An 18,162-nucleotide genomic window follows, 5' to 3' on the forward strand; every position below is an offset into this window, starting at 1 on the left:
TGAAGCAGGGCAAAGACTGATAGAGTTTTGCCAAGAAAATGCACTGATCATAACAAACACCCTCTTCCAACAACACAAGAGAAGACTCTATACATGGACATTACCAGATGGTCAACACCAAAATCAGATTGATTATATTCTTTGCAGCCAAAGATGGAGAAGCTCTATACAGTCAGCAAAAACAAGACCAGGAGTTGACTGTGGCTCAGACCATGAACTCCTTATTGCCAAATTCAGATTTAATTTGAAGAAAGTGGGGAAAACCACTAGAGCATTCAGGTATGACCTAAATCAAATTCCTTATTATTATACAGTGGAAGTGAGAAATAGATTTAAGGGCCTAGATCTGATAGATATAGTGCCTGATGAACTATGGAATGACGGTCGTGACATTGTACAGGAGACAGGGATCAAGACCATCTCCATGGAAAAGAAATGCAAAAAAGCCAAATGGCTGTCTGGGGAGGCCTTACAAATAGCTGTGAAAAGAAAAGAAGTGAAAAGCAAAGGAGAAAAGGAAAGATATAAACATCTGAATGCAGAGTTCCAAAGAATAGCAAGGAGAGATAAGAAAGCCTTCCTCAGCAATGAATGCAAAGAAATAGAGGAAAACAACAGAATGGGAAAGACTAGAGATCTCTTCAAGAAAATCATAGATACCAAAGGAACATTTCATGCAAAGATGAGCTCGATAAAGGACAGAAATGGTATGGACCTAACAGAAGCAGAAGATATTAAGAAGAGATGGCAAGAATACACAGAAGAACTGTCCAAAAAGATCTTCATGACCCAGATAATCACGATGGTGTGATCACTGACCTAGAGCCAGACATCCTGGAATGTGAAGTCAAGTGGGCCTTAGAAAGCATCACTACGAACAAAGCTAGTGGAGGTGATGGAATTCCAGTTGAGCTATTCCAAATCTTGAAAGATGATGCTGTAAAAGTGCTGCACTCAATATGCCAGCAAATTTGGAAAACTCAGCAGTGGCCACAGGACTGGAAAAAAATCAGTTTTGATTCCAATCCCAAAAAAGGCAATGCCAAAGAATGCTCAAACTACCGCACAGTTGTACTCATCTCACAAGCTAGTAAAGTAATGCTCAAAATTCTCCAAGCCAGGCTTCAGCAATATGTGAACGGTGAACTTCCAGATGTTCAAGCTGGTTTTAGAAAAGGCCGAGGAACCAGAGATCAAATTGCCAACATCCACTGGATCATGAAAAAAGCAAGAGAGTTCCAGAAAACCATCTATTTCTGCTTTATTAACTATGCCAAAGCCTTTGACTGTGTGGATCACAATAAACTGTGGAAAATTCTGAAAGAGATGGGAATACCAGAACACCTGATCTGCCTCTTGAGAAATTTGTATGCAGGTCAGGCAGCAACAGTTAGAAGTGGACATGGAACAACAGACTTGTTCCAAATAGGAAAAAAAGTTCATCAAGACTGTATATTGTCACCCTGTTTATTTAACTTATATGCAGAGTACATCATGAGAAATGCTGGACTGGAAGAAACACAAGCTGGAATCAAGATTGCTGGGAGAAATATCAATAACCTCAGATATGCAGATGACACCACACTTATGGTAGAAAGTGAAGAGGAACTCAAAAGCCTCTTGATGAAAGTGAAAGTGGAGAGTGAAAAAGTTGGCTTAAAGCTCAACATTCAGAAAACAAAGATCATGGCATCCGGTCCCATCACTTCATTGGAAATAGATGGAGAAACAGTGGAAACAGTGTCAGACTTTATTTTTCTGAGCTCCCAAATCACTACAGATGGTGACTGCAGCCATGAAATTAAAAGATTCTTACTCCTTGGAAGGAAAGTTATGACCAACCTAGACAGCATGTTCAAAAGCAGAGACATTACTTTGCCAACAAAGGTTCGTCTAGTCAAGGCTATGGTTTTTCCTGTGGTCATGTATGGATGTGAGAGTTGGACTGTGACGAAGGCTGAGCGCTGAAGAATTGATGCTTTTGAAATGTGGTGTTAGAGAAGACTCTTGAGAGTCCCTTTGACTGCAAGGAGATCCCACCAGTCCATTCTGAAGGAGATCAGCCCTGGGATTTCTTTGGAGGGAATGATACTAAAGCTGAAACTCCAGTACTTTGGCCATCTCATGTGAAGAGTTGACTCATTGGAAAAGACTCTGATGCTGGGAGGGATTGGGGGAAGGAGGAGAAGGGGACGACAGAGGATGCGATGGCTGGATGGCATCACTGACTCGATGGACGTGAGTCTCAGTGAACTCTGGGAGTTGGTGATGGACAGGGAGGCCTGGCGTGCTGCGATTCCTGGGGTCGCAAAGAGTCGGACATGACTGAGCAACTGATCTGATCTGGTCTCTTACATATACTCACTCCCTTTTGAACCTCCCTCCCATCTCCCTTTCCATCCCACCCCTCTAGGTTGATGCAGAGCCCCTCTTTGAATTTCCTGAGCCATACAGCAAATTACCATTGGCTGTCTGTTTTACATATGGTAATGTAAGTTTCCATGTTACTCTTTCCATATTTCTCAACCTCTCCTCCCCTCTCCCCATGTCAATAAGTCTGTTCTCTATGTCTGTTTCTCATTGCTGCCCTGTAAATAAATTCTTCAGTACCATTTTTCTAGATTCTATATACGTACATTGGAATACAATATTTATCTTTCTCTTTCTGACTCATTTAACACTTTATAATAGGTGCTAGGTTCATTTACCTCATCAGAACTGACTCAAATGTGTTCCTTTCTATGACTGCATAATATTCCATTGTGAATATGTACCATAACTTCTTTATCCATTCATCTGTAGGTGGACATCTAGGTTTTTTCCATATTCTAGCTATTGTAAATAATGTTGCAATGACAGTGGGATACATGTGAAAATTTTGGTTTCCTCAAGGTATATACCTAGGAGTGGGATTGCTGGGTCATATGGTGGTTTTATTCCTAATTTTTCAAGGAATCCCCATACCATCTTCCACAGTGGCTGTATCAATTTACATTCCCACTAACAGTATAAGAGCATTCCCTTTTCTCCACACCCTCTCCAGCAGTTATTGTTTGTAGACTTTGATGAAGGCCATTCTGACCAGTTAAATCACACCATTATTCTTACATTACACATTTCTGGATGAAAACCTACCTTCGCTAGGTATTTACTTTTATCATTAATTTAGTTAAGTAGAATGAATTATTGTCACTTTTCATCAGTTGTGGAAATCTTCTTTAAGTTTACATCATGTGGCCGATTACCAGAATTCTCTTGTCTTCATTTAACAACTGTTAACTGTTTAGCAATTGTAATCTTGGGTGGCTACTCCATGTACCTCAAAGTTTGTAATTTTGACTCTTTTCTCCCTTCTCTTTTCTTTTTAGTCCAAACAGCTGTATGATTCTTGCAACATTCTAAACAGAACAGAGTTTGAAAAATTAAATGTCCTTTTCCTCACCACACAAATCTGAAAAACAAAACTAAAACTTAAACTATATATAAGTATGCTAGAAGACATTAGTATTTAGTTTTATTCCAGAAAACACCATCTGAGATGTTGTATTCAGCACATCTTGGTAAAATACATTTGATTTGTGATTCTTGTCAATAAAGGGCCATAGTTAGCATGAGGTCCTCTCCCTCTCTGTAGAAAGACAAGTGAGCTAGCTATACTGTTCCCTACAGGCTAAGAAGTGGTGGTGCCTGACCAGTGTAGCAAAGGTTGGATTTCAGATCTCATCCACTCTGCCTGAGGTCTTTGTCCAGGTACAAGAAGATTCTGATCACAGACCTCATCCTCTGTGTAGGCAGTAAATCCAATTACTAGTCAGGTCTATTCCATTGAAGTATCAATGCAAGCATTCAGATTATTTTACAAAATAAAATGCACTTATGTTGTAGCCTAAATAGTCCCATTTATAGTGTTATTTAAGAATCTTTAGCACTCAGTGAAACGACAGTTTTCCCATTATGAGTAAATTGACAGTAAAAGGAAAAATCTCTGTATTACAAATGTGAGCACTTCTCCTGGAGTTGTTCTAAATCCGTGGGATGGTCACTGTTCCCAGACGGTTTTTATACTTAGGAGGGGTGCAATTATGTTTATATAGGTAGCAATATAAACTACACACACTCATTTTGCTCTTAAAATAGCATTATTCATCCTGAAGCCAAAATGCTGTATTGTCCTTGAGGTAAGAAATCTAAGAAACAAATACATGTACTATCTGACACCAATACTCATGATTATCAATTCATGAACATGATTTTTATATTTATTTATTTTTTTTTTTTTTTATTCTTCCAATTTTATTTTATTTTTAAACTTTACATAATTGTATTAGTTTTGCCAAATATCAAAATGAATCCGCCACAGGTATACATGTGTTCCCCATCCCGAACCCTCCTCCCTCCTCCCTCCCCATACCATCCCTCTGGGCCGTCCCAGTGCACCAGCCCCAAGCATCCAGCATCATGCATCGAACCTGGACTGGCAACTCGTTTCCTACATGATATTTTCCATGTTTCATTGCCATTCTCCCACATCTTCCCACCCTCTCCCTCTCCCACAGAGTCCATAAGACTGTTCTATACATCAGTGTCTCTTTTGCTGTCTCGTACACCGGGTTATTGTTACCATCTTTCTAAATTCCATATATATGCGTTAGTATACTGTATTTATGTTTTTCCTTCTGGCTTACTTCACTCTGTATAATAGGCTCCAGTTTCATCCACCTCATTTGAACTGATTCAAATGTATTCTTTTTAATGGCTGAGTAATACTCCATTGTGTATATGTACCACAGCTTTCTTATCCATTCATCTGCTGATGGACATCTAGGTTGCTTCCACGTCTTGGCTATTATAAACAGTGCTGCGATGAACATTGGGGTACACGTGTCTCTTTCCCTTCTGGTTTCCTCAGTGTGTATGCCCAGCAGTGGGGTTGCTGGATCATAAGGCAATTCTATTTCCAGTTTTTTAAGGAATCTCCACACTGTTCTCCATAGTGGCTGTACTAGTTTGCATTCCCACCAACAGTGTAAGAGGGTTCCCTTTTCTCCACACCCTCTCCAGCATTTATTATTTGTAGACTTTTGGATCGCAGCCATTCTGACTAGTGTGAAATGGTACCTCATAGTGGTTTTGATTTGCATTTCTCTGATAATGAGTGATGCTGAGCATCTTTTCATGTGTTTGTTAGCCATCTGTATGTCTTTTTTGGAGAAATGTCTATTTAGTTCTTTGGCCCATTTTTTGATTGGGTCGTTTATTTTTCTGGAGTTGAGCTGTAGGAGTTGCTTGTATATTTTTGAGATTAGTTGTTTGTTGGTTGCTTCATTTGCTATTATTTTCTCCCATTCTGAAGGCTGTCTTTTCACCTTGCTAATAGTTTCCTTTGATGTGCAGAAGCTTTTAAGGTTAATTAGGTCCCATTTGTTTATTTTTGCTTTTATTTCCAATATTCTGGGAGGTGGGTCATAGAGGATCCTGCTGTGATGTATGTCGGAGAGTGTTTTGCCTATGTTCTCCTCTAGGAGTTTTATAGTTTCTGGTCTTAAGTTTAGATCTTTAATCCATTTTGAGTTTATTTTTGTGTATGGTGTTAGAAAGTGGTCCAGTTTCATTCTTTTACAAGTGGTTGACCAGATTTCCCAGCACCACTTGTTAAAGAGATTGTCTTTAATCCATTGTATATTCTTGCCTCCTTTGTCGAAGATAAGGTGTCCATATGTGCGTGGATTTATCTCTGGGCTTTCTATTTTATTCCATTGATCAATATTTCTGTCTTTGTGCCAGTACCATACTGTCTTGATAACTGTGGCTTTGTAGTAGAGCCTGAAGTCAGGTAAGTTGATTCCTCCAGTTCCATTTTTCTTTCTCAAGATCGCTTTGGCTATTCGAGGTTTTTTGTATTTCCATACAAATTGTGAAATTATTTGTTCTAGCTCTGTGAAGAATACTGTTGGTAGCTTGATAGGGATTGCGTTGAATCTATAAATTGCTTTGGGTAGTATACTCATTTTCACTATATTGATTCTTCCAATCCATGAACATGGTATATTTCTCCATCTATTACTGTCCTCTTTGATTTCTTTCACCAGTGTTTTATAGTTTTCTATATATAGGTCTTTAGTTTCTTTAGGTAGATATATTCCTAAGTATTTTATTCTTTCCGTTGCAATGGTGAATGGAATTGTTTTCTTAATTTCTCTTTCTGTTTTCTCATTATTAGTGTATAGGAATGCAAGGGATTTCTGTGTGTTGATTTTATATCCTGCAACTTTACTGTAGTCATTGATTATTTCTAGTAATTTTCTGGTGGACTCTTTAGGGTTTTCTATGTAGAGGATCATGTCATCTGCAAATAGTGAGAGTTTTACTTCTTCTTTTCCAATTTGGATTCCTTTTATTTCTTTTTCTGCTCTGATTGCTGTGGCCAAAACTTCCAAAACTATGTTGAATAGTAATGGTGAAAGTGGGCACCCTTGTCTTGTTCCTGACTTTAGAGGAAATGCTTTCAATTTTTCACCATTGAGGATAATGTTTGCAGTGGGTTTGTCATATATAGCTTTTATTATGTTGAGGTATGTTCCTTCTATTCCTGCTTTCTGGAGAGTTTTTATCATAAATGGATGTTGAATTTTGTCAAAGGCTTTCTCTGCATCTATTGAGATAATCATATGGTTTTTATTTTTCAATTTGTTAATGTGGTGTATTACATTGATTGATTTGCGGATATTGAAGAATCCTTGCATCCCTGGGATAAAGCCCACTTGATCATGGTGTATGATCTTTTTAATGTGTTGTTGGATTCTGATTGCTAGAATTTTACTAAGGATTTTTGCATCTATGTTCATCAGTGATATTGGCCTGTAGTTTTCTTTTTTTGTGGGATCTTTGTCAGGTTTTGGTATTAGGGTGATGGTGGCCTCATAGAATGAGTTTGGAAGTTTACCTTCCTCTGCAATTTTCTGGAAGAGTTTGAGCAGGATAGGTGTTAGCTCTTCTCTAAATTTTTGGTAGAATTCAGCTGTGAAGCCGTCTGGACCGGGGCTTTTGTTTGCTGGAAGATTTTTGATTACAGTTTCAATTTCCATGCTTGTGATGGGTCTGTTAAGATTTTCTATTTCTTCCTGGTCCAGTTTTGGAAAGTTGTACTTTTCTAAGAATTTGTCCATTTCTTCCACGTTGTCCATTTTATTGGCATATAATTGTTGATAGTAGTCTCTTATGATCCTTTGTATTTCTGTGTTGTCTGTTGTGATCTCTCCATTTTCGTTTCTAATTTTGTTGATTTGATTTTTCTCCCTTTGTTTCTTGATGAGTCTGGCTAATGGTTTGTCAATTTTATTTATCCTTTCAAAGAACCAGCTTTTGGTTTTGTTGATTTTTGCTATGGTCTCTTTTGTTTCTTTTGCATTTATTTCTGCTCTAATTTTTAAGATTTCTTTCCTTCTACTAACCCTGGGGTTCTTCATTTCATCCTTTTCTAGTTGCTTTAGGTGTAGAGTTAGGTTATTTATTTGACTTTTTTCTTGTTTCTTGAGGTGTGCCTGTATTGCTATGAACTTTCCCCTTAGGACTGCTTTTACCGTGTCCCACAGGTTTTGGGTTGTTGTGTTTTCATTTTCATTCGTTTCTATGCAGATTTTGATTTCTTTTTTGATTTCTTCTGTGATTTGTTGGTTATTCAGCAGCGTGTTGTTCAGCCTCCATATGTTGGAATTTTTAATAGTTTTTCTCCTGTAATTGAGATCTAATCTTACTGCATTGTGGTCAGAAAAAATGCTTGGAATGATTTCTATTTTTTTGAATTTACCAAGGCTAGCTTTATGGCCCAGGATGTGATCTATCCTGGAGAAGGTTCCATGTGCGCTTGAGAAAAAGGTGAAATTCATTGTTTTGGGATGAAATGACCTATAGATATCAATTAGGTCTAACTGGTCTATTGTATCGTTTAAAGTTTGTGTTTCCTTGTTAATTTTCTGTTTAGTTGATCTATCCATAGGTGTAAGTGGGGTATTAAAGTCTCCCACTATTATTGTGTTATTGTTAATTTCTCCTTTCATACTTGTTAGCATTTGTCTTACGTACTGTGGTGCTCCCGTGTTGGGTGCATATATGTTTATAATTGTTATATCTTCTTCTTGGATTGATCCTTTGATCATTATGTAGTGACCTTCTTTGTCTCTTTTCACCGCCTTTGTTTTAAAGTCTATTTTATCTGATATGAGTATTGCTACTCCTACTTTCTTTTGGTCCCTATTTGCATGGAAAATCTTTTTCCAGCCCTTCACTTTCAGTCTGTATGTGTCCCCTGTTTTGAGGTGGGTCTCTTGTAGACAACATATGTAGGGGTCTTGTTTTTGTATCCATTCAGCCAGTCTTTGTCTTTTGGTTGGGGCATTCAACCCATTTACATTTAAGGTAATTACTGATAAGTATGTTCCCGTTGCCATTTACTTTATTGTTTTGGGTTCGAGTTTATACACCGTTTTTGTGTTTCCTGTCTAGAGAATATCCTTTAGTATTTGTTGGAGAGCTGGTTTGGTGGTGCAGAATTCTCTCAGCTTTTGCTTGTCTGAAAAGCTTTTGATTTCTCCTTCATACTTGAATGAGATCCTTGCTGGGTACAATAATCTGGGCTGTAGGTTATTTTCTTTCATCACTTTAAGTATGTCTTGCCATTCCCTCCTGGCTTGAAGAGTTTCTATTGAAAGATCAGCTGTTATCCTTATGGGAATTCCCTTGTGTGTTATTTGTTGTTTTTCCCTTGCTGCTTTTAATATTTGTTCTTTGTGTTTGATCTTTGTTAATTTGATTAATATGTGTCTTGGGGTGTTTCTCCTTGGGTTTATCCTGTTTGGTACTCTCTGGGTTTCTTGGACTTGGGTGATTATTTCCTTCCCCATTTTAGGGAAGTTTTCCACTATTATCTCCTCAAGTATTTTCTCATGGTCTTTCTTTTTGTCTTCTTCTTCTGGAACCCCTATGATTCGAATGTTGTAGCGTTTAATATTGTCCTGGAGGTCTCTGAGATTGTCCTCATTTCTTTTAATTCGTTTTTCTTTTATCCTCTCTGATTCATTTATTTCTACCATTCTATCTTCTAATTCACTAATCCTGTCTTCTGCCTCTGTTATTCTACTATTTGTTGCCTCCAGAGTGTTTTTAATTTCACTTATTGCATTATTCATTATATATTGACTCTTTTTTATTTCTTCTAGGTCCTTGTTAAACCTTTCTTGCATCTTCTCAATCCTTGTCTCCAGGCTATTTATCTGTGATTCCATTTTAGTTTCAAGATTTTGGATCAATTTCACTATCATTATTCGGAATTCTTTATCAGGTAGATTCCCTATCTCTTCCTCTTTTGTTTGGTTTGGTGGGCATTTATCCTGTTCCTTTATCTGCTGAGTATTCCTCTGTCTCTTCATCTTGTTTAAATTGCTGAGTTTGGGGTGTCCTTTCTGTATTCTGGCAGTTTGTGGAGTTCTCTTTATTATGGCGTTTCCTCACTGTGTGTGGGTTTGTACAGGTGGCTTGTCAAGGTTTCCTGGTTAGGGAAGCTTGTGTCGGTGTTCTGGTGGGTGGAGCTGTATTTCTTCTCTCTGGAGTGCAATGAAATGTCCAGTAATGAGTTATGAGATGTCTATAGTTTTGGGGTGACTTTGGGCAGCCTGTATCTTGAAGCTCAGGACTGTGTTCCTTTGTTGCTGGAGAATTTGCTTGGTATGTCTTGCCCTGGAACTTATTGGCCCTTGTGTGGTGCTTGGTTTCAGTGTTGGTATGGAGGCATTTGATGAGCTCCTGTCAATGAATGTTCCTTGGAGTCAGGAGTTCCCTGGAGTCAGGGTTTGGACTTAAGTCTCCTGCTTCCGATTATCGGTCTTATTTTTACAGTAGTTTCAAAACTTCTCCTTCTATACAGCACCATTGATAAAACATCTACATTAAAGATGATAAGTTTCTCTACAGTGAGGGTCACTCAGAGAGGTTCACAGGGTTACATGGAGAAGAGAAGAGGGAGGAGGGAGTTAGAGGTGACCCAAATGAGATGAGGTGAATCAATAGTGGAGAGAGTGGGCTAGCCAGTAGTCACTTCCTTATGTGCACTCCACAACTGGACCACTCAGAGATGTTCACGGGGTTATACAGAGAAGAGAAGAAGGAGGAAGGTAACAGAGGTGGCCAGAAGGATAAAAGGGGGAATGAAAAGGAGGGAGACAGATCCAGCCAGTAATCAGTTCCCTAAGTGTTCTCCACCGTCTGGAACACACAGAAATTCACAGAGTTGGGTAGAGTAGAGAGGGGTTAGGGAGGAGACACAGGCGACCTGGTGGAGAAAAAGGAGGGTCCAAAGGGAGAGAGAGCAGTCAAGCCAGTAATCTCACTCCCTAGTGAAAAATGGGTCCTGAAGATTGGGTCCTTAAAGGTACAAAATTGGTAACAAATACATAAAAGCAAAAATTAAAAATCTAGAGTAGAGTTTGGAATTTCAAAAATACGATGTTAAAGAAAAGAAGAAGGAAAAGAAAGAGAGAAAGAACGAACAAACAAAAACAAACAAGGTCGCGAAAATTATAAAGAAAGTACAGGTACAAAATTGATAACTAATACCAGAAAGTGAAAATTAAAAATCTAGAGTAGAGTTTGGAATTTCAAAAATACGATGTTAAAGAAAAGAAGAAGGAAAAGAAAGAGAGAAAGAACGAACAAACAAAAACAAACAAAGTCGCGAAAATTATAAAGAAAGTACAGGTACAAAATTGATAACTAATACCAGAGAGCGAAAATTAAAAATCTAGAGTATAGTTTGGAATTTCAAAAATACGATGTTAAATAAAAGAAGAAGGAAAAGAAAGAGAGAAAAAATGAACAAACAAAAACAAACAAGGTCGCGAAAATTATAAAGAAAGTACAGGTACAAAATTGATAACTAATACCAGAAAGCAAAAATTAAAAATCTAGAGTAGAGTTTGGAATTTCAAAAATACAATGTTAAAAAAAAAAAAAGAAGAAGAAAAATAAAGAGAGAAAACAAACAAACAAATATGAACAATGTCACAAAAATTATAAAGAAAATACAGGTACAAAATTGATATCAAATACCAAAAAGCATAAATTGAAAATCTAGAGTAAAGTTTGGAATTTCAGATATACAATGTTATATAAAAGAAGAAGAGAAAGAAACAGAGAAGAAGAAGAAAAAAAGAAAAAAAAATCACAGAAATTATATAAAAAAAACCTATAGGTACAAAATTGATAACATATACCAAAAAGCGAAAATTAAAAATCTAGAGTAGAGTTTGGAATTTCAAAAATACAATGTTAAAGAAAAGAAGAAAAAAACAAAAACCAACAACAACAACAAAAAAAAACAACTAGGTCAAAAAATTATAAAATATATATATATGAAGTTTGCTGAAGAAGAAAAAAATAGGGTCTTTTTTTTTTTTTTTTTTTTGCAAAGTAATAGGTTATAAAAGTGAAAATTAAAGGAACAATAGAGGACTTAAAAATTTTTTTTTTAATAAAAAAAAAAAAAAGAAAGAATGATCGTAAAAATAATAAAAATATATCTAGGACTTTTTTGTTTCTTTTTTTGTGGGTGTTGTGGGTTCAGTTCATTTTTGGCTAGTTCCTTGGTCAGATTTATATTTCTCAAGATCTATAGGCCCCTTCCTATGTAGTCCGTAGTAACCACAGGGTTTTGATCTATTGCCTGTAGCTTCCAAGGCGTTTCCCTCTGTTATATCTTCTTCTGTTTGCTAGTCTCTTCAGTATCTGGTTTCCGCCCTGACTCAAAGGGCACGGTGGAGGACACTTTTTTTTTTTTTTTTTTTTTTAGGCTTACTTGTTCAGTCGCGCTGTGGGGAGGGAGGGAGGGAGGGTGCAAACAAATAACACTGGCGTGGGCTCGCAGTGCCTCAGCCACCCTGGGTCTGCCCCCGCTCACGGCGCGTGTAGCCTCCCTGTCCACACTGCTCGGACTCTAGGTTGTTTCGCCGGGAACAATCCGAGGCTGGCCCTGGGCTGCATGCACCTCCCAGGTCCAAGCTGCTCAGGTTCAGGCACTCGGGTAGTCCTCAGAGGCGCAGACTCAGTTGGGCCTGCGTTTTGTACTCTTCCCAGGTCCGAGCGCCAATTTGCTCTTCCCAGGCGAGCGCCAATGCTGCGACTTATCGCCTCCCCGCCACTCGGTTATCTGGATGTAAAACCGGCGCACCTTCTCAGGCAGATGTTGACCGTCCAGACCCCCAAGAAGTTTTAGTTAGCAAAGAAGCCTGCTTACAATTTTATAGATAATGTCTCTCTGGGGCTGCGATTGCCCCCTTCCGGCTCTGGCTGCCTGTCACCGGAGGGGGAAGATCTGCAGCCGGCTATCTCTGTTCAGTCCTTTGTTCCGTGCGCGGGCCTGGCGGTCTTAGGTTAGGGCTGGCTTTTCGCGTGGTAGGTATCCCACAGTCTGGTTTGCTAGCCCAAATTATTTCGCTCAGATAGCGCTCAGGGTATTCAGGCCAGATTCTTACTCTCAGCGATGCAGCCCACGCCGCGCCTCCCTGCCCAGCCCCGATTCGCTAATGGCGGATGCAGGCGTCTGCTCTGCTTCTCTGCTGGGGGAGTTACCGTAGGGCTCGCAATCTGCGAGTTTTAAATTGTTTATTTATTTTTTCTCCCTGTTATGTTGCCCTCTGTGCTTCCAAAGCTCGGCACAGATTCGGCAGTGAGAAGGTTTCCTGATGTTTGGAAACTTCTCTCTTTTTAAGATTCCCTTCCCGGGACGGAACTCCGTCCCTCCCTCTTTTGTCTCTTTTTTTTTGTTTTTAATATTTTTTCCTATCTCCTTTTGAAGAGTTGGGTTGCTTTTCTGGGTGCCTGATGTCCTCTGCCGGCATTCAGAAGTTGTTTTGTGGAATTTACTCGACGTTTAAATGCTCTTTTGATGAATTTGTGGGGGAGAAAGTGTTCTCCCCGTCCTACTCCTCCGCCATCTTGGCTCCTCCCCCGATTTTTATATTTAGAAATATATATATATATATATATAGATATTCCCTTTTAATTAAGATCCATGAAAATTGAAATAATCTTTAATATGAAATAAAAAGTGTATAGTATTATATTTTCATGAAGTTTTAGATATAAAAAATAAATTCTTCTACATATTCTAAAGTCAGAAAAAAGAAGATAAACAATTTATGTTATTCAATTTCTATATAATATATTAACAGTAAGACAAAATTGCTTTAGGTTTAGGTTTAGTTTGCTACTAAGTCGCTTCAGTCGTGTCTGACTCTGTGCGACCCCATAGACGGCAGCCCACAAGGCTTCCCCGTCCCTGGGATTCTCCAAGCAAGAACACTTGAGTGGGTTGCCATTTCCTTCTCCAAAGATTTAGTTTAGTTTTATTTTATTTTCCCTGGATTAGATGAAAATCACTTGGTGCTGAGAGGGAAAATAAAATGAAAGTAAAATATACAAATATTTTAAATAGTGACTTTTCTTTTCATTAATAAACTATTATAACTTCAATTTTGTAACAGAGAATGGTAGTGCTAAAATTGGTCAGTGTTTCTAATTGTGTATATCGAAGTATTTAACATACTTCAATATAATAATAATGAAGTATGTTGTTCATTATGTTAAAAATTAGTTTAATTTATTTTTTTACTTTTATTACAATTTGATATATAAAATCTTATTTAATACCTGCCTTATTTGATAGCATTCATTCTGTAATCATTTATTTATTTATTTTTAAACATATGTCAGATATCAAAATAGTACAAGTTTAACACCATAATGAATTGGTCACTTTTTCTGAATTCCTAATGAAAACTTTTGGCTTATTAATTTTAATCACCAAACAGTATTTTGTATTATTTGGTTATGTTATTACCAATGGACAACAAATGTACATTGGACTCATAAGATGTTTTCTGAATCTTTGTAAACTTTTATTTTTTAAATCTTACCTGCTGAATTTTCACTTTCTGTTTTATATTCCCCTATTCTGTTCCCATTTCTTACCAGTACTTGGCCCACACAAGTATAAGTGCATTTATCTTATGTATTTATTTTTTTATAGGATTGACTGAAAAAATTGCAAACCTAAAGACTGTATATCTTGTTTTATTTGGTGGGCTTCTTAAAACTTATGTCCTGGAGGCAGCCTTTCAGATATCTTTGAAGGACTATTCCAAAGGCTTAAGGAAGGAGTGAGGATATACAGGGATTTTTCAACAAAATCATGATAGTCAGAACACAAAAGATTATTGTTAATTAGGGAAAAAAACAGACATTGATGTTAATGAATTTAGCACTTTTGTATGTATGGGTAGATGCAACAGTTTGGTCTCACTGAAATCATACTTTGATATGCATCTTAACTAAACTATCTAGTTTTCTAGATAGTTATCCTGTATCCTCTTTTCTCCATCCTGAGTCCCCTCAAGGTGCACAGTTAGGGGTGATTGCAGAGGCTGCTGACTTGATGACTGCAACATTCTAAACTTACTGATATGGCAGGTGACACTGTTTATCCACAATAGGTATGATTAGCACTCAACATCCATTCTTGTTTATTGCAGTTTCTGTAGAGGTGAGGAAATTATCAACTGTAATATCTAAACTGCCTTGAAACTGAGGTTGTGAATTTACATTTTCCTACCAATATAAATATACCTGAAATCTGGAGAACATAGTGGAGGCCAATTCTGGGGGGTTTTAGCAGTCTTATCTGGTGGAGAAGGTCATAGACATGTGGGCTTTTCTGCAGCAGGTTTCACGATGTATGTGTATGAATGTATGAAAAATCAGGGCTGGCAGGAATGGCAGAAAGACTGCATTTGGGTGTTGTATTACAAGCTTCAGGGAAAGGCAGCTGGGATGATCATGCTGGCAGCTCCTGTACCCAGCTTTCCCTCCAGTAGTGCAAGGGTTTCCTGAACTCAGTCGTTCACCTGTAGCTTTTAAGCTTCTCACTTTCCTGGTTACCATTGAGGTAGCCTCTCCTAGAAGGTCACATCTGTGGTTCTCAAAGTTATTCCTATAGTCTGTCCTTCTAACAAATTTGCAGCATCTTACTCTCAGTTATTAAGGCCCGTTTTACTTAAAAACCTAGAGTGATTTCCGTTTCCTGTGCTGAATTCTTTTTTTTTTTTTTTAACTTATTTTCCTGATTTTGACCTAGATATCTTTATTGTTTCCATTGTTTCCCCATCTATTTCCCAGGAAGTGATGGGACGGAATGCCGTAATCTTCTTTTTCTGAATGTTGACCTTTAAGGCAACTTTTTCCACTCTCCTCTTTCACTTTCATCAGGAGGCTTGTTAGTTCCTCTTCACTTTCTGCCATAAGGGTGGTGTCATCTGCATATCTGAGGTTATTGATATTTCTCCCAGCAATCTTGATTCCAGCTTGCGCTTCTTCCAGCCCAGCGTTTCTCATGATGTACTCTGCATATAAGTAAAATAAGCAGGGTGACAATATACAGCTTTGAGGAACTCCTTTTCCTATTTGGAACCAGTCTGTTGTTCCACGTGCAGTTCTACCTTTTGCTTCCTGACCTGCATATAGGTTTCTCAAGAGGCAGGTCAGGTGGTCTGGTATTCCCATCTCTTTCAGAATTTTCCACAGTTTATTGTGATACAAACAGTCAAAGGCTTTGGCATAGTCAATAAAGCAGAAATAGATGGTTTTCTGGAACTCTCTTGCTTTTTCCATGATCCAGCAGGTGTTGGCAATTTGATCTCTGTTTCCTCTGCCTTTTCTAAAACTGGCTTGAACATCTGGAAGTTCACAGTTCATGTATTGCTGAAGCCTGGCTTGGAGAATTTTGAGCATTACTTTACTACCGTGTGAGATGAGTGCAATTGTGTGGTAGTTTGAGCATTCATTGGCATTGCCTTTCTTTGGGATTGGAATCAAAACTGACCTTTTCCAGTCCTGTGGCCACTGCTGAGTTTTCCAAATTTGCTGGCATATTGAGTGCAGTACTTTCACAGCATCATCTTTCAGGATTTGAAATAGCTCAACTGGAATTTCATCACCTCCACTAGCTTTGTTCGTAGTGATGCTTTCTAAGGTCCACTTGACTTCACATACTAGGATGTCTGGCTCTAGGTGAGTGATCACACCATCGTTTATCTGGGTCGTGAAGATCTTTTTTGTACAGTTCTTCTGTGTATTCTTGCCACCTCTTCTTAATATCGTCTGCTTCTTTTAGGTCCATACCATTTCTATCCTTTATCCAGCCCATCTTTGCATGAAATATTCCCTTGGTATCTCTAATTTTCTTAGAGATAAGAAACAGAAATAGATGGGGAAACAGTGGAAAGTGTCAGACTTTATTTTTGGCGGGCTCCAAAATCACTGCAGATGGTGACTGCAGCCATGAAATTAAAAGACGCTTACTCCTTGCAAGGAAAGTTATGACCAACCTAGATAGCATATTCAAAAGCAGAGACATTACTTTGCCAACAAAGGTCCGTCTAGTCAAGGCTATGGTTTTTCCTGTGGTCATGTATGGATGTGAGAGTTGGACTGTGAAGAAGGCTGAGCGCCAAAGAATTGATGCTTTTGAACTGTAGTATTGGAGAAGACTCTTGCGAGTCCCTTGGACTGCAAGGAGATCCAACCAGTCCATTCTGAAGGAGATCAGCCCTGGCATTTCTTTGGAAGGAATGATTGGAAAGCTGAAACTCCAGTACTTTGCCCATCTCATGCAAAGGGTTGATTCATTGGAAAAGACTCTGATGTTGGGAGGGATTAGGGGCAGGAGGAAAATGGGACGACAGAGGATAAGATGGCTGGAATGGCATCACTGATTCAATGGACGTGATTCTGATTGAATTTCGGGAGTTGGTGATGGACATTGAAGCCTGGCATGCTGCGACTCATGGGGTCACAAAGAGTCGGACAGGACTGAGTGACTGAACTGAACTGACTGATCTTTATTGTTCCCTCAGCTTAATTATATTTTAACAGTCTTCTTCACTATTCCAGTCTCTACCCTCTCTTTTTTCACAGCATCAAACTGTAACTGTAAATTCATTCTCTGCCCAATAGAGATTGGAACTTTATTGTAGTCTTTGCCAATTTTATGAATCAGAAATGTTTTTTTCCAAGGACCTGATAGCCATCCCTTTGATGCAGCCATAGAGTTAGTATTCTTTTCTCTCAGTCTCCAGGAGAGAATGGTTACCTAATATCAGTGAGTGATCTTTAGCAAGCTTTAGCAACACAGACAGTTATCAGAATATGTGTTTTTGCAGAATATGCTTTTATTCAAAACAATGTTTTTGAGATTCAACCATGTGAATGACTGGTAGTGGTAGCTTTTCATAAGTCCTCCAAATATATTTTCCAGTATCAATTTTTATAGCCTCCCTAAAAATAATTGCAACAATTTATATTAAATACCTAGCACAATTATAGGACTACATAGCATGCCATAGGACTGTGTATAAATTATCTCTATATATGCTATTTTCTTTACTATTATTAAGAATTGGATTATTATATTATTTTTTTCTTTTTTTTATTTTCTTTTTAAACTTTACAATATTGTATTAGTTTTGCCAAATATCGAAATGAATCTGCCACAGGTATATCCATGTTCCCCATCCTGAACCCTCCTCCCTCCTCCCTCCCCTACCCTCCTTCTGGGTCGTCCCAGTGCATCAGCCTCAAGCATCCAGTACCGTGCATCGAACCTGGACTGGCAACTCATTTCATACATGATATTATACATGTTTCAGTGCTATATTATATTATTATTAAGATATTTTCTTTGCTATGAGTATTATTATTAAGAATCGAATTGAAATACCCAGAAACACATACACATTTGGCTTCTTAGGTGGCACAGTGGTAAACAATTTGCCTGCCAGTGCTGGAGGCACAAAAGACACGAATTCAATCCCAGAACCAAGAAGATGCCTGGGAGGAAGAAATGGTACCTACTTGAGATATTCTTGCCAGGAAAATCCCATGGACAGAGGAGCCTGGTGGGCTATAGTCGATTGGGTTGTAAAGGGTCAGACAACACTGAGCACAAATAGTTGGAGTTGGAGGAAATATATATAATTGATGCTTTTGAACTGTGGTGTTGGAGAAGATTCTTGAGAGTCTCTTGGACTGCAAGGAGATCCAACCAGTAAGTCTTAAAGG

The sequence above is a fragment of the Bos javanicus genome, chromosome 9 (genome assembly GCF_032452875.1).
Source record: "Bos javanicus breed banteng chromosome 9, ARS-OSU_banteng_1.0, whole genome shotgun sequence".
Taxonomy (NCBI): domain Eukaryota; kingdom Metazoa; phylum Chordata; class Mammalia; order Artiodactyla; family Bovidae; genus Bos; species Bos javanicus.